The sequence below is a fragment of the Aquarana catesbeiana genome, linkage group LG01, assembly GCF_042186555.1.
Source record: "Aquarana catesbeiana isolate 2022-GZ linkage group LG01, ASM4218655v1, whole genome shotgun sequence".
Taxonomy (NCBI): Eukaryota; Metazoa; Chordata; class Amphibia; order Anura; family Ranidae; genus Aquarana; species Aquarana catesbeiana.
In genome coordinates this window covers 832384126-832407108 of record NC_133324.1, presented here as the reverse complement: position 1 = coordinate 832407108, position 22983 = coordinate 832384126, and positions in this window count along the sequence as shown.

The window sequence follows — 22983 nt, the reverse complement described above, 5'->3', positions numbered from 1 at the left end:
GGGGGGGGGGTGGATATGTTCTGGAGGGGAGAGGGCTAGTGCTAGAAGGGGGGTTGGATATGTTCTGGGGGGAGAGGGCTATTGCTGGAAGGGGGGTTGGTTATGTGCTGGGGTAGAGCGCTAGTGCTGGAAGGGGGGAGGTTTGGATATGTTCTGGGGGGAGAGGGCTAGTGCTGGAAAGGGGGTTTGGATATGTTCTGGGGGAGAGGGCTAGTGCTGGAAGGGAGGTTGGCTATGTTCTAGGGGGGAGAGGGATAGTGCTGGAAGAGGGGGTTGGATATGTTCTGGGGGGGAGAAGGCTAGTGCTGGAAGGGGGGGTGAATATGTTCTGGGGGGGAGAGGTCAAGTGCTGGAAGGGGGGGTTGGATATGTTCTGGGGGGGAGAGGGCTAGTGCTGGAAGGGGGGTTGGATATGTTCTGGGGGGGTGAGGGCTAGTGCTGGAAAGGGGGTCTGGATATGTTCTGGGGGAGAGGGCTAGTGCTGGAAGAGGGGGTTGGATATGTTCTGGGGGAGAAGGCTAGTGCTGGAAGGGGGGTTGGCTATGTTCTAGTGGGGAGAGGGATAGTGCTGGAAGAGGGGGTTGGATATGTTCTGGGGGGGAGAAGGCTAGTGCTGGAAGGGGGGTGGATATGTTCTGGGGGGGGGGAGAGGGCAAGTGCTGGAAGGGGGGGTTGGATATGTTCTGGGGGGGAGAGGGCTAGTGCTGGAAGGGGGGTTGGATATGTTCTGGGGGGGTGAGGGCTAGTGCTGGAATGGTGGGGTTTGGATATGTGCTGGGGGGTGAGGGCTAGTGCTGGAAGGGGGGGATTGGATATGTGCTGGGGGGCTGTCAGGTTTTAAATTCATCTCACACTTCTGCCATATGTCCTTTCTCATACCAAAGCGCCCCCCCCCCCCCCCAGCACATATCCTCCTAACCCCCCAATCACTCCACCAAGTGTACCTCCTTTTAGTTTCCTCCTTCCAAAGCCACTCTCTCCCCCTCCTCCCTGTCCATCTACAAAGCATAGAAAACTCTGTACAGACCTGAAATCAGCAGGTGTTCTTGCTCCCCCTCCTCTTGTGTGTATATACAGAGCTGAATGAGAAGGAGGAGGAGGGGAAAGAGGCAGCTTCGTTCTGCTGTGTGTGTGAGTGAGACAGGCTGCATGGACGGCGGGGAGGGGAGATATGCAACAGATATTCGTGCAGACATGTCATTCCCGGTGCAGTCGAATGATGTGTCTGGGTCTGGAGCAGATGAAAACCCAAACACATCATTCAAAAACCGGACTGTCCGGAAGAAAACCGTACAGGTGGCAACCCTAACACAGGCCCCAAGGGGGGGTATGAGGCCCACTGTGCACTTACTCACTGCAGAGATTGTTTGTGATTGCGATGAACACTTTGTGCTGCAACCTGTGGCTTCAGCTCAAAGGAGATCCACTCCAGGTATCCCTGCACTGCACCACCCTTTGAAGAGGGCAGATGAACTTCTGACATGGGGACTGGGGCTGCTAGTACTACATACCTGTTCGCAAGCTAGCAAGCCCACAAACTATATTCTAGCTCTCCTCTCTGTTTAGGTCTGTGAGCAGATTTAGCCATTGGCCACATCATTTGGCTCCAGCACCACCAATAGCTATAGCCTGCCTTAATGCCACAGCAGTTGAGCAGGGTGGGTGTGTTGTAGTAGTGGAAGAGCTGAACAGTGGTCTGAACATTGGTGAAAGAGAGGGGATGCTAGGGAGTGCAGAAGTTAGCATTGGTGAAAGAGGAGTACAAAGCAGTGGCAGCCCGTCCATAGGGGGCACCTGGGCGCCGCCCCCCCCCCAGGCAGCAAAAAAAAAAAAAAGTAAAAAAAAAAAGAAATTTTTTTTATTACTGGCCCTTTAAAAAAAAAAAAAGGAAAAAAAAGGTCCTTAAGTGCACTGTGTTCGGACGCCAGACACAGTGCACTTATAGGAAGCGCCACGTATATGCAATCACGAGATTGCAGACGTGGCGCTGCATTTGCGGGCATTTAGCCTGCCTTGTGGCGTTTTCTGAGCGCCGAGTAGCTTCCGCCCGGCCATAGTAATACATGCTACAGGCGCCGGGCGGAAGCTACTCGGCACTTCAGATTTGATTGACATCTGCCCTGAGTCAGATGTCACTTCCTGCTTCTCTCTCTCATTGCGCCCGAGAGAGGAAACAGGAAGAATGCTGGTGCCAGTGTGAGGAGGAGGACACCGCAGGAGACCCAAGGTAAGTACCGCTGGCGCTCTGTGGAGAATGGGGGGGGGCAGAGGCTACATTTGGGGGGACAGAGGCTGTATTGGGGGGGACAGGCAGCATTTTGGGGGGGATAGAGGCTGCATTTTGGGGGGGACAGAGGCTGCATTTTGGGGGCGGATAGAGGCTGTATTTGGGGGGGCAGAGGCTGTATTTGGGGGGGGGACAGAGGCTGCATTTTGGGGGGGACAGAGGCTGCATTTTGGGGGGGACAGAGGCTGTATTTGGGGGTGGACAGAGGCTGTATTTGGGGGGGGACAGAGGCTGTATTTGGGGGGGCAGAGGCTGTATTTGGGGGGGACAGAGGCTGCATTTTGGGGGGCAGAGGCTGCATTTTGGGGGGACAGAGGCTGCATTTTGGCGGGGGGCAGAGGCTGTATTGTGGGGAGGACAGAGGCTGCATTTGGGGGGGCAGAGGCTGCATTTTGGGGGGGACAGAGGCTGCATTTTGGGGGGGCAGAGGCTGCATTGGGGGGGGGCAGAGGCTGTATTGGGGGGGGACAGAGGCTGCATTTGGGGAGAACAGAGGCTGCATTTGGGGGAACAGAGGCTGCATTTAATGGGACACAGGCATGCTGCATTTGGGGTGGACAGAGGCTGCATTTGGGGGGGACAGAGGCTGCATTTGTGGGGGGCAGAGGCTGCATTTGGGGGGGGACAGAGGCTTCATTTGGGGGAGAGACACAGGCATGCTGCATTTGGGGGGGACAGAGGCTGCATTTGGGGGGACAGAGGCTGCATTTGGGGGATCAGAGGCTGCATTTAATGGGAACAGAGGCTGCATTTAATGGGACACAGGCATGCTGCATTTGGGGGGGGGACAGAGGCTGCATTTGTGAGAACAGAAGCTGCATTTGTGAGAACAGAGGCTGCATTTAATGGGAACAAAGGCTGCATTTAATGGGACACAAGCATGCTGCATGTAATGGGACACAGGCATGCTGCATTTGGGGGGGGGGGGGGCAGAGGCTGCATTTGGGGGGGGACAGAGGCTGCATTTGGGGGGGGGCAGAGGCTGCATTGGGGGGGACAGAGGCTGCATTTGGGGAGACAGAGGCTGCATTTGGGGGGACAGAGGCTGCATTTTATGTGACAGAGGCTGCATTTGATGTGACACAGGCTGCATGTAAGGACGGACTGCTGGGGACACCTGATGGCATCTGGTTGTAGGCGATGTGGCTAGTGACACACTCGGGGCTCCCACTGTTTCTGCATTATGGTGAGTTGAATGATTTAATTTTATAGTACAATGTAATAATAGAAATAATGCGCTTCAATCATCCTGACACAATAACAATCATGGTGCCGGGATGGTTGAAGCGCTAACACCAGGTGTTTGGAGTATCTTTATCTGCTGATTGTTAAACTTTCTAGAATACACATTTCTATTGTTGTGTAGGATCTAGGCCTGCTGTCCCTCTCTCCCTCTCCCTTCATCCCTCGTTCATCTCAGACGCTAACCACACCACCTTAGAGCCATGCCCACTATTTCGCTGAAACCACGCATATTTTCACCAAGTGGGAGGGGTCAAAAAGGAAGGGCGGGGTCTGGCGCCCCCCCATCCTAAAACTTCACCAGCCGCCACTGGTACAAAGAGGTGCACTGGTGAAAAAAAGGGTACAGAGGTAAGTGGCGTCACTAGGGTTGGTGTCACATGGTGTGGTAAAACATGGTGTCACCCCCCCTACACCAAGTATAGTCCCCCCTCAGCACAGACCCCCCCCTCTCCACTAAGAATAGACCCCCTCCCTCAGTACAGACCTCCTTCTACACCAAATATAGTTCCCCCTCAGTATAGAACCCCCTCTCCACTAAGTATAGACCACCCCCCTCCCTCAGTACAGACCCCCCCTCTCAACCAGGTATAGTCCCCCCTCAGTACAGACCACCCTTCCTCAGTATAGACCCCCTCACTAAGTACAGATCCCTCTCCCTCAGTCCAGACCCCCCTCCACTAAGTACAGACCCCCCTCCCTCAGTATACACCCACCTTTTTCCTAAGTATAGACCCCCCCCTCAGTCCAGACCCCCACTCCACTAAGTACAGACTCACAAATGTGCTTCTGGAAGAATGGTCAAATATTCCCATAGACACACTCCTAAACCTTGTGGACAGTCTTCCCAGAAGAGTTGAAGCTGTTATAGCTGCAAGGGGTGGGCCAACTCAATATTGAACCCTACGGACTAAGAGTGGGATCAGGCTGGATATAAACCAATGATTTTTAAAAAAAATAAAAAAAATCAGATTTTTTTTATTTAAATTAGATTTTTTTTATCTTTGTCAAATTTATTTTAATAAAATGCTTTTGGAGTAAAAATGTATCTAAAGATAGTTTTCTATTTAAGATACATTAATAATTTAAATCTAAGAAATATCAGTAGCACAAAAGTGACACTGATTCCAGGGGCTCAAATGGAAAAAAAAAGTCAGTGCACTAAAAGCTGCTATTATATAAATAAAAGGAATAATAAAAACAGATGCAAGGATAGAACTAAGGAGGAAATTATCCCAGCATTAATAGCACTAAAACAATATACCCACAAGATATACGTGGAATATATGTATAGGATCAATCAATCATACACAAAACAAAAGTATAATAAATAAAATATCCATAAACAGTCTTTAAAGTAGAAGAGTTGCTTTGTGACCCATCAGAACCAAAAGAAATCCCAAATAAAAACAGTATTACGCTATGTAAGTTCCCCTTGTGTTTTGCATTTTGAATCTTTATTACCCAAGCATAGGAGTCCATCCCTCAGTTTAAGGAAACACCGGGTTTTAGTGTCTTTCATCTGCCCTGACCTGTGAAGGATCGGATCCCAGTTCAGGATACTAATTGTATATGGAGATATAAGGCTTACTTATCGCCATTTTTCGGTGAGTGCATTACCAACGGGGCTCTTTGGTACATGAGGTGTTATTTCAGTGATGGTATTCAGGCTTTGAAGGATTTTGGTTCTGATGGGTCACAAAGCAACTTTTCTATTTTAAAGACTGTTTATGGATATTTTCACACACTGACTTTTGTTTTGTGTATGATTGATTGATCATATATTGCAGTTATATCTTTTGGGTACATTAATAATTTAGTTTATTCAGCATGAAATGGAGCTTAGTTAAGTAGCATGAGGCTGTATATCCTGCAATATTTACATTTTTGGTAAACTCGTTCAATGAATCCAAGCTCTGCAAGCTGAGATAACATGCACTGCATTGATGCATTCACACAATTTCACAGTAACCATGAGATAAAACAAAGTTCAGGAATATTCCTTTATCCCATTGTATTGTCTGTGTGCACTAAAAACTGTATGATTGAATGGGTTCTGATATCGCTGTTTTACTAATCTGACAGCTTATTATTCTAAATAGGAAACCTTCATTTTGTTTGCAAATATTAAAGATTCTAACTACCAGTAAGAATGAGTCCTTACATTTAAAGTGCACCTGTCATTTCAGATCCATCATGGCAGCGCCTGTTAGCGGGCATCTACTCGCCTGCTGTCGCCACATCCCTCGCCTTGTTGTGACACTCCCGCATCACTAGCCGTCCTTTTAAAGTGAATGGGACTTCGGTGAGTCAACAGCGGGTCAGAGGAGGAGCCACTGTGGGACAGAGATGACAGTTGCTCTTTAAAAATTATAATTTAAATTGAGTTGACTTAAATCAAGTCTTTTTACTAGTGATTTAAATCATGATTTATATCGTGATTTAAATCGACTCGATTTAAATCAAATCCACCCTGAGTGGGATGCCATTAAAATTCATGTGCATGTAAAGGGCAGGCAGGCTTCCCAATACTTTGGGCAATATAGTGTATGTAGCTAGGTACTGGGCTATGAAAATATGGAGACAAAGACATTGCTCTGTTTTAATTTCTATTGTCTGAGTTGTTTATATTGAGCTTCAGCCAGCAGGGGGAGAGCTAAGTAGATGCAAAACCATAGACTTCTACACACGATGCCTGGAATCATGGGAGGTATAGTTTGAGGTGGCGGCCATATAATGACACAACTGACTTTCTAAACTACAGGTTCCCAACTGACCGTGGGACACAGGAGGAGCGTGGAGGCCTTGATATTGCTGCAGCTGCTATGGGTGCAGAGCAAAAGGGCCTCTTCAGCTGCTAAACATCTATCGCTATCCCTGCGAGTTGGTAAGAGGGCCTTTGGCCCACTTTGTACTGTCAGCAGTATCCAAGTTACTGAGAGTAGGACATCTATAGTACTCCTTCCCCACCGCTCCATTTTCTATAATATCTCTATAATATCACCTTCAATATCTCTGCCGCACCATTGCCCCCTGTGAAATACAGCTGTAGTGCATCAAAACCACATCTGGCCTAGTTTGTTTCTCATACCACAGTCTATATTTTACCCTCATCACTTAATTGCATGCAGGTTTAAGGACTTTCATAAGTGCACCAATGATCTTCAAAAGGCCCCCCCCCCCCCAAAACATGGGCCGCCCCTCCGCAGCTCAACTCTCCAGTGAGTGAGGAGAGGGTAGAGCAGAGAGCTGTGACTGACAGTCTGCAGCTCTCTGCTCACGGAGCTCTGAAAACCGAGTTGCTCGGCTCTCAGTGTGGAGACTACGGGGGACAGATGCAGCATCGGACCGTTGCTGCATACACCGTGGTGTCAGTGTGTTTATTTACTTGAAACCCTCTCTGGAATTGAATAATAAGGGGTACTAATGTACACTGTGCTCATTCCCTTTGAGGGGAGAAAACCTCATTGGGTGGTGGGTCACTGGATCTATATATTGTTGGATGTTTTGCATTTTTTTTGTACTGATGAACTTTCGTAGTGTGTGTTAATTGTTTTACTTTTTAAGAGTGGGGGGGGGAGGCAGGGGATGGATATCTGGTGAGGGGTGGTATTCTTAAGGAGGATTGCAGATTCTTATGAATGTTCCCCTATAAACTCCTACATCTTCTTGGAGACTGGTAATGATGAAGATGCTCTTCCCAAAAATTGGGACAAGGTACCTTGGAAGGGAGAAGGGAGGTGGTGGTAGGCATGTACAGTACCCCCAATGTTTAATGGCATATGGCCTGTTATGGTTTAGGAAAGGCGGGGGGGGGGGGGCGTATACACTTTCTGCCCTCACTTTACTGGAAACCCTGGATATGGGTCTGGTTGAATATTAAGGGGATCCCCCAGTAGTGTATTTAGGTTTTGTGCTGCCCCAGGCCTGACTAAACCCATGCACCCCTAATTTAAATATGACCCACCCCCTCCTGTCAAGGCCACACCCCTTGCTGTTTAAGACCCACCCTGAAATTTTCGAGTGGGGACACTAGTTCTGAGGGCCTGGGGGGGGGGGGGGGGGCAATAGATTCCCTTAATTTGCATAGATTTCCTCTCACTTCCTTTTTGGCTATGGGGCAGGAAGTAAACGGAAATCTCTGCAATGGGACAGGGATGGTAAAAAATAAACTGACAGGGGCTATAACCCTCCCTTACTCTTTCCAAAATGAAAAAAAAAGTGTTGCCTATAGTTCTAATTTAAGCACAAATTTCTGATAATTTTATGGAGAGGACTAAGAAGATATAACCATGCCAATGGTGCAGCAGAAAACATATAGCACAGTGAGGAAGGTTTGTGGTCCAGGATGATAGGACAGTCAAAATTAGAAGTGGCGCCACCCCCCCCCCCCAGTTGCTGGCCGCCCACATACCGGAAGCAGTGCAGCCTATTTATTCGGGCACTAGACTTATTTGCCTCTCAGCCCAGTTCGCCCCATAGGACTGGTGCTACACTGACAGCGCAAGCCAGCGGGGACTCTTTCCATACTGCCCTAGGCCTGGGCCTTGTCGGCCTAGGCCAGGATACAGCGTTGAGATCCCCACGTCATGGTGTTTGACACTTTTAAGGACTACATTGTACTGTTCCATAACTTCACGTGCAACTTTAACGTATCCTTCAAGCATGTTTTTTTAAAAGATTAGTGAATTTTCAATGATGCCCTTTAAGCCTAATGATAATAATTGCATTGGTACATGTGTCCCATGGTGGTGCCCAGCTACCTGTGCCTTTCTCTAAAGGATAAGTTCACTTTTTGGTCACACCCATATTAAGGTATATTTTGTATCACAGAGTGTAATACACCTTCAGCCAGTTGGTCCCTGGCATATGTGAACATGGGGATTTTCTAGAGTATACAGCAATGTATGGATATACATTTTGAATTAAATATTTCTTGTTTTTATACGATCATTATTTTATTTGAAAATTGTACAAAAAAATTCATGATTTTGGATTTGTTTTACTGACTATTTGGAACAACATCAGCTCAAAATATCTTATATTTTTTAGTTTGGCCTATCAATGTAACGGAAAACAGTCAGCAGAGGCAGAGATCACAGAAAGTTATTATCTCAAAAGATTTCTGGCAAGATTAAGGCTACTTTCACACTGGGGTGAGCGGACGTCGGCGGTAAAGCGCCGCTATTTTTAGCGGCGCTTTACCGTCATTTTAGCAGCGCTATTCGGCCACTAGCGGGACTCTTTTAAACTCCGCTAGCGGCCGAAAAAGGGTTAAAACTGCCAGCAAAGTGCCGCCGGTTTGGCAGCACTGCCCCATTGATTTCAATGGACAGGGGCACTTTAGGAGCGGTGTATACACCGCTCCTGCAGCACTGCAAAGATGCTGCTTGCAGAACTTTTTTTACTGTCCTGCGAACGCACCGCTCCAGTGTGAATCACTCTGGCTTTTACACTGGAGAGACAGGAGAGGCTCTTTACAAGGAATTTCCTCTATTCTGGTGTTCTGTCCTGGTGACCAGAATTTGGGATTTTCTTTCACTTTCGGAGATAACAGTCACCAGAACATAAAGAGAGGGTGAATCTCCCTATAGGGGACAGATAAAAACCTGACAGGTGTTGAAAAAAAGTTTTGCATTCAGTTATACTTTAGCAGGTGTTTTTAGCACCTATCAACAGATATAATAAAATGCTTTCGATGGTAAATTTAACAGATTATAAAGTAGCAAAAAAAAAAATCAGAAGTTCACGTGTCAATGTTTACATACCCTTTAAAAACATGGAAAGTCTTTACCCAAAACTGTACTGTATATGATTACCATGGCAGGCACCCTGTGGGAGCAGCACCAGGGTGCATATCCTTGCCAAGTTGTATGCCCACAGGTGTTCTTGGGTTATTCCAGGCAATGAACGGGGTCACTAGCCTTGCATGTGGGGGTACCTTTTGTGTGGAGCTTGCTCATCAATGCCCGGGACTAGGCAGAGACTGTGGTCATGTGAATAATCTAACATTAAGGCAGTTCCTCTTGGGGATGAGCCTTCACACTGTGAGCAGTAAAAGTGCAGAGTTTCTCTAAAAGTACTTGTCCCACGTCACTGCACACTGTACCTTGATAGATGTTGCACTATGCAGGATGTGTTAAGCCTGTGCCCTCTCCACTAGTCCAGAGTATCTCTATTACGTCACTCCCAGTAACAGAATGGGGTCCCGCCATGCACATAGTACAGACCTCATGCGTGCACTCATTAACTCCTTCACTTCCATACACATGTGACCAGGCTATGAATCTCTGTAGCGTGGATTAAGTTGCTACTGGAAACCAACCGCTAGGGAGGGTGCAAGAATATTGACCCCCTTGCTACTGAAGGAACTGTCACCTATATCAGGTACCACGCCAAACCCAGATAGCAAGAATATCTTGCCACATATTTGTGGCAGTATTGAATTGTAAGTCTTGTGAACTTGCTGCACATCTTCCCTGTCTAGTTGTACACTTGCAGAGCACTTGAAGCACAAGCTCTAGTTGACACTTCTTCAATTTGTAGCAAATTTGCGTGGCAAGTCTCTAGCAAGAGCAAATTTGCATTGGTGAGTCTACAGCAAGAGCCCCGCAAGTCCCAGCAAGAGCCCCACAAGTCTCCATTTTTGGAAAGAAAAAATAAGCAAGCAGCGGAAATCTATAATCCCACAATCTAGTGATAGTGAACCCAATGCTATTCACCTAATCCCTTACTGTACACGTGTGAAATACATTCAATCCATTGCATAAAATAATTCATCTATCATACAAAAATGATTTGTTTCTATGAAACAAACCAAGTGCAAATGCTGTTAAAAAAAGTGCAAAAGGAAACACCGTGTGCTGATACGGTGAACAAAAAGTGCTTAGTGCAAGAAAATATTATTCATTAGTAAAGTGCATGCATCAAACATTCATATGTGTTCAAAATATTTGCAGACCATATTGCAATCCCAGGAAAAATCCAAGATTATTATCACTTTCTTGGATTTTTCTTGGGATTGCAAAATGGACTAAATATTTTGAACACATATGAATTTTTGATGTATGCACTTTACTAATGAATAATATTCTCTTGCACTAAGCACTTTTTGTTCACTGTGTCAGCACACCGTTTTTTCTTTTGCACTTTTTTTTAACAGAATTTGCACTTTAATTGTTTTCATAGAAACAAATAATTTTTGTATAATAGACAAATTATTTTATGCAATGGATTGAATGTATTTCACACATATACAGTAAGGGATTAGGTGAATAGCAGTGGCTTCACTATCATTAGATTGTGGGATTATAGATTTGCGCTGCTTGCTTCTTTTTTCTTGCCAAAAATGGAGACTTGCATAAATCTGGCTATAGACTTGCAGGGCTCTTGCTATAGACTTGCAGGGCTCTTGCTATAGACTTGCAGGGCTCGTGCTGTAGGTTTGCGGGGCTTGTACTGTAGACTTGCAGGGCTCTTGCTATAGACTTGCAGGGCTCTTGCTATAGACTTGCAGGGCTCGTGCTGTAGGTTTGCGGGGCTTGTACTGTAGACTTGCAGGGCTCGTGCTATAGACTTGCGGGGCTCGTGCTATAGACTTGCAGGGCTCTCGCTATAGACTTGCGGGGCTTGTGCTGTAGACTTGCGGGGCTCTTGCTATAGACTTGCGGGGCTCTTGCTATAGACTTGCGGGGCTCTTGCTATAGACTTGCAGGGCTCTTGCTATAGACTTGTGGGGCTCGTGCTGTAGGTTTGCGGGGCTTGTACTGTAGACTTGCGGGGCTCGTGCTGTAGACTTGCGGGGCTCTTGCTATAGACTTGTGGGGCTCTTGCTATAGAATTGTGGGGCTTGTGCTGTAGATTTGCGGGGCTCTTGCTATAGACTTGCAGGGCTCTTGCTATAGACTTGCGGGGCTTGTGCTGTAGACTTGCAGGTCTCTTGCTATAGACTTGTGGGGCTCTTGCTATAGACTTGTGGGGCTTGTGCTGTAGATTTGCGGGGCTCTTGCTATAGACTTGCGGGGCTCTTGCTGAGACTTGCAGAGCTCTTGCTGTAGACTCACCACTACAAATGTGCTCTTGCTAGAGACTTGCCATGCATATTTGCTACAAATTGGAAAAGTGTCAACTAGAACTTGTGCTTCAAGTGCTCTGCAAGTGTACAACTAGCCAGGGAAGATGTGCAGCAAGTTCACAAGACTTACAATTCAATACTGCCACAAATGTGTGGCAAGTTATCCTTGCTATCTGAGCAAGCATACCTCTGCAAGGTAGCAGCCCATGCTGGCGTTCTCCAGGTACTAACTGATCTCTGGGTCCCCAGTGCTCCAGACGGACTGCAAGGTGCAGCAGTCCTCCTTACAGATTATGTAATCAAGCGTGGGCCAAAAGTGAGCCTTTTCTGTGAAGAAGATAGAGATGACATCTTTAGGCTTGTCTGTGTTTTCTTCCCATTTAGCAGCTCTGCGTATGCAGAACCCTTTTTCCATTTATTTACAGCACAGAGGAGAGGGCAAAGCTCAAAAAGACCTGCAGAGACAGGCTTAACCCCCTCCCAGCCTGGGCAGCTTGTCTCACTTGCTAACAGAAAACATGCCCCGTGTAGGTAACCGGCCTACAACCCAATTTTCAGTTTTCAGAGCATAAACGCTTTGAACCTTGGTTCACATTGCAGCGATTTGGCAGGCGATTTGACATTGGCGGCTATTGCCGGGAATGGCACCGTCCAAATCGGTGCAACGCCGCATTTGCAGGGCCGTACCGTTTCTGTACTACTTTTGGCAACTTCGGGGTACGATTTCAATAGACCTCTGTACAGAAACCCGCACATGTGTCTCTGAAATCGCCCCCGAAGTCGGGACTGATATGCGGGAATGAAATGTAAATTTCATTCCCGCTGTCAGTGTGACCCTCGGCTGAATGACAATTGCGCAAGTGCAGCAGGTGCTGCTCCTCTGAAAAGCGATCCGAGTGTGCTTGACAGGTGGTGAGGAGGCGATTATATGTTGCCTCCTCACCACCTGATTTATTTTAAAACCATGATTGCCATGCACGCGATTACGACATGGTAGTACAGTAATTAGAGGTTGAAATCAGGTGTGAGGAGGCGGCAATGTGCCCGGTGATCTTTGACTTTGTTGTTCAGGTAGATCTCCACCTCTTTAAGATTGCCTACCTCTGATCTACAGGATCACTGAGGCTGCTGCTGTGAGAGATACTACTGCTCCTGGAAAAAAGGTTTCAGTTTCCAGCTTAAGCCCAGGTCCACATTGCTGTGGGTTAGAAATCATGAGAGTTCCGCTGAACTTGCATGATTTCAAACCGGCAATGCAGTCCGAGTTCGGGGTGATTTGACAGACATCTGTGCGGGTTCATGCACAGATGTCTATTCAAATTGCTCTGAAGTCACCAAAAGTAGTACAGGAACTACTTTTGGGAATCGGATGGTGCCATTGCTGGCAATACCCGCCAATTTGGCATGCCAACTCAGCCCACTATGAACGTGGGCTAAAGCCTTTTTTTGCCTGTACTGAAGTCTGTGGATGGAGTCTGTGAGTCTGCAAGTCAGTAAGGCCGGATTCACACCTACGCATTTTTAGTGCTTTTTGCATTTTGCAGATTTGCACTACAGAACGTGTTCCATAGGAAACCATGTTAAATGGACTGTAGTGCAAATCTGCAAAATGCAAAAAGCACTAAAACTGCATAGGTGGGAATTCAGCCTAAGTCAGTAAGGGTGTTCTGAAGTACTTACCTCTCGCTCCCATTTGTTGCTGTGAGTGTTCTGAATTTTTTACCCCTCTCTCCCCCATGTGTTGCTTTGGGGAACTTCAAGGAGACCGTACCCAAATAATAAGCATTTTTTGAAGCATGTGTTAACCGGTTCCCGACCGGCGCACGCCGATGTACGTCGACAGAATGGCAAATGGGCGTCCCTTTGAATTTACCGCTGTGCCATTGCGGTGAGTCAGGTCGTGTCATCGAGTCCGCGGGGATACCCGCAATCGTCTCACGGGGAGGAAGAACGGGAGATGCTAATGTAAACAAGCATTTCCCCGTTCTGCCTAGTGACAGGACACTGATCACAGCTCCCTGTGATCGGGAGCTATGATCAGTGATGTGTCACAGCTAGCCCATCCCATCTACAGTTAGAACACATCCCTAGGACACATTTAACCCCTACAGCGCCACCTACCCTGTTTCCCCGAAAATAAGACCTAGCGTGATTGTCGGTGATGGCTGCAATATAAGCCCTACCCCCCAAATAAGCCCTAGTTAAAGTCCTTGTAGGTCTTATTTTCAGGGTAGGGCTTATTTTCGGGGAAACAGGGTAGGGTTAATTTGGGGGGTAGGGCTTATATTGCAGCCATCACCAACAATCACGCTAGGTCTTATTTTCGGGGAAACGGTAGTGTTAACCCCTTCACTGACAGTCACATTTACACAGTAATCAATGCAATTTTAATCGCACTGATCGATATATAAATGTGAATGGTCCCAAAATCGCACCAAAATTGTCTGACGTGTCCGCCATAATGTCGCAGGCACGATAAAAATCCCTGATCACCGCCATTACTAGTAAAAAAAAAAAAATATATTAATAAAAATGCCATAAAAACTATCCCCTATTTTGTAGACGCTATAACTTTTGTGCAAACCAATCAATAAACGCTTATTGCGATTTTTTTTTTACCAAAAATATGTAGAAGAATATGTATCGGCCTAAACTGAATAAAAAAAAAATTTTTTTATATTTTTTGGGGGATATTTATTATAGCAAAAAGCAAAAAATAATGCGTTTTTTTCAAAATTGTTGCTTTTTTTGTTTATAGCGCAAAAAATAAAAACCGCAGAGGTGATCAAATACCACCAAAAGAAAGCTCTATTTGTGAAAAAAAAGACGTCTATTTTGTTTGGGAGCCACGTCGCACGACCGCGCAATTGTCAGTTAAAGCGACGCAGTGCCAAATCGCAAAAAGTGCTCTGGTCTTTGGCCAGCAAAATGGTTCGGGGCTGAAGTGGTTAATTTGTTGTCACACTGGCAGACCTATCTGTAATCCCCAGTGTCTCCTTGCCTGTCTCTTATGGCAGCTAATAAGACAGAGTGAGTGGCACAAGCACTTTTCTCAACATCCCAACACATAGGTTCAGGCAGCATGTGAAGACGCATTATACATATACACTACATTGCCAAAAGTATTGAGGCGCCTTCCTTTACACGCACATTGGATAAATAAAGCAGTGCAGCGCTATACCCAGAGGTTCAGATATTACTAATAAAAGTCCCTTTAAATTTAAATCCAAAAGTTGATAGAGAAAAGGTCTCCTCTGTAGTGGTCTAAATGCTCATGACATTCCATGCAGTGCTATACATCCGTGATTCCACCACCAGCCAGCCAAACCGCTCACCTCAGCATATGGACCCCTGAGCTAACAGACGGGTCAAAACAGCATTTACCACTCTCAGTGGATAAAGATGGAGACTTGCATGGGCAGATGGTCACACGATATAAAGGCAGCACTCAGTAATTGATGATCATGTTCACATGCAATAAAAATAAGAGTACATAGTGCACACTGTGTGGCTAAGAAGATCACATTTATTAAAAGTCAAGTACTCACATACACAGCACTACACCCTAGTGCTGGGATAAAGGTAAAATGGCATCAAAGGATAACGTCAAGTAGTAATGGTGGCTGCAGTGATGTCCAAGGAACTCCCGATACACGCACATGAACTTTAATGGCATCCCAGTCTTAGTCCATAGGGTTCAATATTTGAGTTGACTCACCCCTTGCAGCTATAACAGTTTCAACTCTTCTGGGAAGGCTGTCCACAAGGTTTAGGAGTGAGTCTATAGGAATGTTTGACCATTCTTTCAGAAACGCATTTGTGAGGTCAAGCACTGATGTGGACGAGAAGGTCTGGCTCGCAGTCTCCGCTTTAATTCGTCCCAAAGGTGTTCTGTGGGGTTGAGGTCAGGACTCTGTGCAGGCCAGTAAAGTTCCTCCACCCCAAACTCCCTCATCCATATCTTTATGGACCTTGCATTGTGTACTGATCCAAACCATTTGGTGGAGTGGGGATAATGGTGTGGGGTTATTTTTCAGGAGTTGTGCTTGGCCCCTTAGTTCTAGTGAAGGGAACTCTTAAGGCGTCAGCATACCAAGACATTTTGGACAATTTAATGCTCCCAACTTTGTGGGAACAGTTTGGGGATGGCCCCTTCCTGTTCCAACATGATTGCGCACCAGTGTACAAAGCAAGGTCCATAAAGACATGGATGAGCGAGTTTGGGGTGGAGGAACTTGACTTGCCTGCACAGAGTCCTTATCACTACCCAATAGAACACCTTTGTGATGAATTAGAGCGGAGACTGCAAGCCAGGCCTTCTCATCCACATCAGTGCCTGACCTCACAAATGCGCTTCTGGAAGAATGGTCAAACATTCACATTGACACACTCCTAAACCTTGTGAACAGCCTTCCCAGAAGAGTTGAAGATGTTATAACCCTACGGACTAAGACTGGGATGCCATTAACGTTCATGTGCGTGTAAAGGCAGGTGACCCAATACATTTGACAATATAGTATATTATATGTATGTACAGCAATATTCTCCTCATTGTTCTATAGGTTTTATGTGTAGTGACTTTACATTTCTTTTTATCTTCAGGTTGAATTTATATTTTTGTATTACCTTATTCTACATTGCGCTGAAGTGTGATTGATTGAATTATAATGAAAAGTGAAGAGTGTGATCAGTGATCAGCATAGTGGATCCTTCATTCTTCATACAGCACTGGATGGAGTTTCCTGGGTGCACAGCAGCCTCCTGTGGCATGTTTGGTGACTGAACGATTCACTGTAATTGTAGATGTTATAGAAAACCTGTACTGAGAGGAGGCAGGGGCTGCCGGTACTGACTTCTCTCTCGGATATTCGTTCCCTGACTGGCTCTGGCTTTAATCGTTTTTAGTCCTGTAACAAGTTTACTGACCTGTAACAGGCATAGAGATTATAAAGTAAGAATTTTTGATCTGTTTACTAATTTCAAATTAGCAATTTAGTTTTAAAAAGTTTGAATCAGCATAATAGACAGGCGACTAGCTTTTTCAGAAGGAAAAGTCAGCAACAGCAGCCTCCATAGCCTTTCAATACAACTTTACTCACTTGAGCTCTGGAAGCCTTTATGAACAGACCATTTTTCATTATGCGCCTTTAACTGGCAATTGCGTTGTCATTCAGTGCTGTATCCAAATTAAATTTATATCCATTTTTTTTTTAAACAAATAGAGCTTTCTTTAGGTGGTATTTGATCCCTACTATATAATAATAACAATATTTACTACTTCCTGTTATAAAACATGTATTCTGCTACATCTTTTTGGTAAAAAAAAAATCCCAATAAGTGTAAATTAATTGGTTTGTGTGAAAGTTAGAGCATGTACAAACTTTGGAATACATATCTGAAAATTGATCAATGTACTGACATCTCATTTCTTAAAGCGGAGCTCCATCCAAAAGGGGAAGCTCTGCTTGTCTGCCTCATTCCCCCTCTGCTGCCACATTTTTGCACCTTGTGGGGGGGGGGTACCTTGTTCAGACAGGTACCCGCTCCCACTTCCTGCTGAATTTGCTGCGGTGAACTCAGCCAGAAGTTCGGCCCATTAAGAGAGCGTGATTCGCGCATGCACAGTAGGAAACTATCTGTGAAGCTGCAAGGCTTCACTGCTGGTTTCCCTTACCCAAGATGGCAGCACCAGCACCCAGGAGCCGATTCAAGAATTGGCTTGGGTGAGGACACCACGGAATTCCTGGGCAGGTACAGTGAGTGCCCTAATAGTTAAAGTCAGCAGCTACAGTATTTGTAGCTGCTGACTTTAAATTTTTTGGTGGGGGGGGATAGAGCTCCGCTTTAAGGTCCTTAAAATGCCAGGACATTACAAATGACCCCAAATGACCCCTTTCTGGAAAGTAGATCTGTGGTATTTATTAGGAGGTATGGCAAGTTTTTTCAATTTGCCATTTTTAGACACAATTTTTTGAAAATGAGGAAATTAAATAATTTTTTTTTCAAATATTTTTTTTTTACACATTCTCACAAGTGCAGTACAGCATCATCATATGATTGGTGTGGCGGTAAACAGGGATACTGAACCAAATATTTAGTACTGACATGGCTATTTTTTGATGTGTCCAAATATCCCCTCTAGTTATTTTTCTTGAGTGGTTTTCCCTTTTTTCCCACAAGATGGCGTAATGCTGTTTTATTATATACTCTATGTCGATATGGATATGTGCTAGTAAGGGTCTTCACCCAGCGGCTGAGTATCCATACGGCCAATTTGAGTTTATCCAATATCCCAGGGGTTTAATATACTTATTTCAGCTCTAGTCCTTGTCATCATCCTATTATTTTATTTTATTTTAATCTGATTATGTTCTATAGTTTTTAGGGAAACTTCCTCTACTTTGTTTAGGTGTTTCCTGTCCCAATCCATTCAATTGATTGGTTGTTTACATTTTACGCCTTTGAGAGGTCACAATGAGGCGTGGTTTTATCTGTCTATTTATTGCGATGAATCAGAGCGTCGCCCGTTCCCCTGACGACGTCAGTTATAGACAAAGCGTACGTCAGGAGGTCGACGCTCTGACGTCATCGCACCTTGTCAAGAATGGGCGCTCGCTTGCCCGCCGGCGAACTGCTCTTTTTATACTACATTCCTTTAAGTGTTCTACCTTATTTACAATAAATTGTTTTATCGGATTCACGCTATGGCCACTTTTCCTTTGTCCTTATGTCCTTAAATTCAGGTTGCTGCACCATCCATTTACACATCCGCAGCTATGCTGCACAGAGGGATGCTTCATTGCTAGCTGGACACCTGTATTTGGGTCCAAATATGTGCCTGGTTTGCTTGCTATCTGCTGCGCTGCATAGAGGGATGCTTCATTGCTAGTATGGACACCCAGATTTGGGTCTAAATACGTGCCTGTTTTGCTTGCTATCTGGTAAGCGCAAATTTTAAGTGGTGGAGGATCACTGTGAGGGGTGTTTCATTTCCTACCTTTTCACACTGGCTTCTATGAGAACTATTAGGGGATTCCTCCCATCTCCATAGAAGATTCTCTGGATTTCTGAGTTCACGGACTTTGCTATACATGATTTAATTTTTTTGTGCACTCACGATTTTATGTATTTTGACCACTTTCCTTATATTTCAGTTTTTTTTTATTTTACTCTGCATTAATTGAAACTATGCACTTACAAAATTTATGGTATAGCACAGTTTTTTCCTTGTTTTCTCAATCAGGGATACTGACTGGTGACAGAATGTAAAAAAAAAACAAAAAACTTTTTTATTCAATGTCTTAAACATTTTTACCATTTTCTTTTCTTTTTTAACATTTTTTTTACTCTCATCAGAGTTGTTCAGTGTGACCATAGTGACACTGTATTACTCTGGGGGGTGATCAGGGATTTTTTTTGTTTATTCTTCATTATACTTTGATTGATGGTACAATGAAGATCATGAATGAATTACATTCATAACAGCTGGGATTACTAGTGATCTGTGATTGGCTACAACTAATCACATGGTGCAGGGTGCTATAATTGGCCCAGGTACCATGTGATAGCTGTGGGCCAATCACAGAATCACTCTATAGGAAACACAGCTGTTATGAATGAAATTCATTCATATCAGCTTTGTTGACATTGTAAGCATGTGATTGCAAATCGATCACGTAATCCCCCGGTTGCTAGAAGCGGCTGGGTACTAGGATCCACAATTTGCTGTGTCCAGTGGACAGAGCCATCACAGGAGCGGCATGCTGCCTGTCCCTAACCTGCAGCAGGCTGGATGACGTCACGTGCTGGTAAGTGGTTAAAGGAGAACACCAAGCAAAATAGCTATTTGTTCATAAATATTTACAATTAAAAGCTATTTGTGTCTGCTTTGTGGTTTTGGATGCACTGTTTGGTAGAAGCAAATACAATCTTATTGGATGATGGTACTTACTTCACCTTTTAAATCATCCTTAGTTCTTCTTTGCTCTGCCTAGTAACACACAGGGGTCCCTGAACTCCTCTTATACACATGTAGCAGCTGTAGTGCTAGCTAGATTAGATACATTTAGTTCTTAAGCTCTTCTGTAATCGTGGAGCTGCTTGTGATTGCTCTGGTCTGCTCTGACCAGCTGTGGATTCGACTGCTTCCCCCTGCCTTTTGGATGGTTCTGGAAAGTAGTGGGCTGAGAGAGTCAAATCTACAGTTGAATATTTATGTGGTCCCAATCGATCCCTAGGAGAAGGTACCCAGTAGTTGGCTGGGAGTGAGCATAAATAGTCTGAAGCCTGGAGATGCCCGATTCTTGTCCAGGAGGAGAATTTCCCAGCATGAAGGGCTTCTGCCCTTTTAGGCAGCCCAACTAAAGTTCTACATGTGTTCATTGAGATCCCAGGTATGCTCGAGCTGGGGGGCTTACTCTCCTGAGACTATATGAGACTATTCAAGGCACTACACTGAAGTAGGAAAAGGTTTGACTGCACTCACAGGTTTGAAGCAAAAGTGAAGACTTTATTGAAGATAAAAAGCTTTTCACGAATTAGAATTTGCTTAGTCATAATCAAAATTACGACTAAGCGAATTCTAATTCGTGAAATGCGTTAATCTCTACCAGGTCTGCATTGATGTCATTATGTCTATGATACTGTCTGATGATTTTTATCTTCAATAAATCTTCACTTTTGCTTCAAACCTGTGAGTGCGGTCAAACCTTTTCCTGTTTCAGTGGCTACTATCCACATTGCGGACTGGACCTGCACAGTGAGGTTGAAGCGTGGGAATGCTCTCACCTGGAGTGGCTTGGCTTTGCTTTCCACTACACTGAAGTCCTGGCCTGGTGAAGGATATTTTGTCTCTCTCACTCAGGATCTACCTGTGGAGGCTGGGTGGCAGACAGCCCCAAGGACATTATGAATACAGACCTGTGGATGCTGGGTGGCAGACAACTCCAAGAACGTTGTGAGTACAGATCTGGGTGCTTGATTCTACTGATTGCTTGCTGCTGCTTTTCAGCACTGGTGTCAGTGCCTGGTTATATCAGGACATTTCCTATAGTGTCCTTGGACTGGTTCACACCTATGCTTTTTTTAGTGTGTTTTCAGTTTTCCAGAAACACTCTACAATCCATTAAAACATGATTTCCTGTGCATTTTATGGAAAGGGCCAGGGATTTTTTTTCCGGTTTTTGATTCCATAGACTTCAATATATCAAAAATGTGTATTGAAAAACGCAAAATGCACCTGAAATATGCATCAGCTGCAACCTGCAAAGGTGTGAACCAGGCCTTTGTGCTGTTCACTTCTCTGGCTGCTACTAGAAGGACTGTGCTAAGAAGCTTTGATATAATGAAGAGTGTCCCTGAGGGGCCTGGTATGGACTGGGGGGGGGGACCCCACGCTGTTTTTATCATCTATATACATTACAGCCGCGAGAAAGTTTAAATTACAGTTTGTCCTTTAGAAATGTCCTTATTGCTGTGGCATGTTCTATACATCGCACAGATGCTCCACTTTACAGGAAGACTAAGGGGGGACCCCCCAGGTACGATATTTAAAGGAATACTACATTTTTATTGTTTCACTTTAAGCATCATTAAAATCACTGCTCCTTTAAAAATGACTGTTGTAAAAACTTTTTTTTGCATTGATGCATGTTCCCTAGGGCAGTACCTGGGTCCCCATAGACTTTTTTGGCAATAACTTGCATATAAGTCTTTAAAATGAGGACTTGTGATTTTTCATGTTCATATCCCATAGACTTTAATAGGGTTCGCATGTTCACTAGAACTTTTTGCCTGTCTGAGGTGTTCTGGTGTGAACCGAACCAGGTTGTGTTTGGCCCATCCCACATGACTGCAATGGAAGACCCAGCCCAGAGTACTGTGCTTCAAGTGAGGTGGTACTGCATCTTCAGCCACCTAACTTGGACACACATCCAGCCTTTTGCCTGTAGTGCAGCTAATGCCGCATACACACGATCAGTTTTCTCGTTGGAAAAAGATATGACGGCTTTTCTGACGGGATTCCGCTCAAGTTTGCCTTGCATACACATGGTCACGCAAAAATTTGCTGAAATTACGACTGTCAAGAACGTGGTGATGTACAAAACTACGACGAGCCGAGAAAATGACGTTCAATGCTTCCGAGCATGCGTAGGGATTTTGTGCGTCGGAATTGCCACAGACGATCGCATTTTCGGATAGGAACTTTTTCCCGACCAAAAAATTGAGAGCATGCTCTCAATCTTTTGCTGGCTGGAATTCCGCCTGCAAAAGACCGATGGAGCATACACACAGTCGCATTTTCCGACGAAAAACTCTCATCGGTCTTTTGCGGGCCGAAATTCCGACCGTGTGTACGCGGCATACCGGATGTTTTTTTCTGCTTGTTAACAAAGTGTTTGAGGATTCCTTGTATTTACACCAGATCATTATCTAGAATGAAGGTCTGGTATAAATGTTAATAGGGGACTCGAAACAGCATAGGGTTCCCCCTAAAATACATACCAGACCCATATTTTTGATAAGGGTTTGGTATGGACTTCAAGGGGGACTCCACACAAAGAAAACAAAAAAAAAAAAAAAAAAACAAAGCTAACAAAAAATCCCCCCCCCCCCAACCACACCAGACCACATGCCCTGGGGAAGGGTACCTTGCCACCCTGGTCTGGTGGTTGTGAGGGTCTGTGGGTGGGGTGGGGGGCTTCTCTGAGAACCCTTTTTAACAATAAGAGGGCTCACAACCCCCCCCCCCCAACCACACACACACACACCTGCTAAAAGAGAAAAATCCAACTGACACAATATGACCCCATTGCTTAATCATGCTGAATGACAGTTCCTAGGGCCCCACCACTAAAAGTAATCAAAGGGGCATATCTCCCAGTGACATAATTGACCAGATATTAACATGATCATATACAGTCAGTGACATCATGGGGACAAGTAAGCAATGGGAGCAGATCATGGATCTGCATCGCTGAATGACTTGATTGACTATGAATTTACATTATGAGGCTTTGCGTTGTTTCAACTGACAATTGCGCGGTCGTGTGAAGTTGTACCCAAATAAAATTGATGTATTTTTTTCCCCACAAATAGAGCTTTCTTTTGGTGTTATTTGATCACCTCTGCGTTTTTTTTTTTTTTTTGCGCTATAAACACAAAACCCAACAATTTTGAATAAAAAAACAATATTTTATATTTTCTGCTATAAAACACATCCAATAAAAAAAAATTAAAAAATCAAATTTCTTCATAAATTTAGGCTAATATGTATTCTGCTACATATTTTTTGGTAAAAAAAACCCCCAATAGGCGTACATTGGTTGGCTTGCGCAAGTTTTAGCGTCTACAAACTATGGGATAGATTTATGGACTTTTT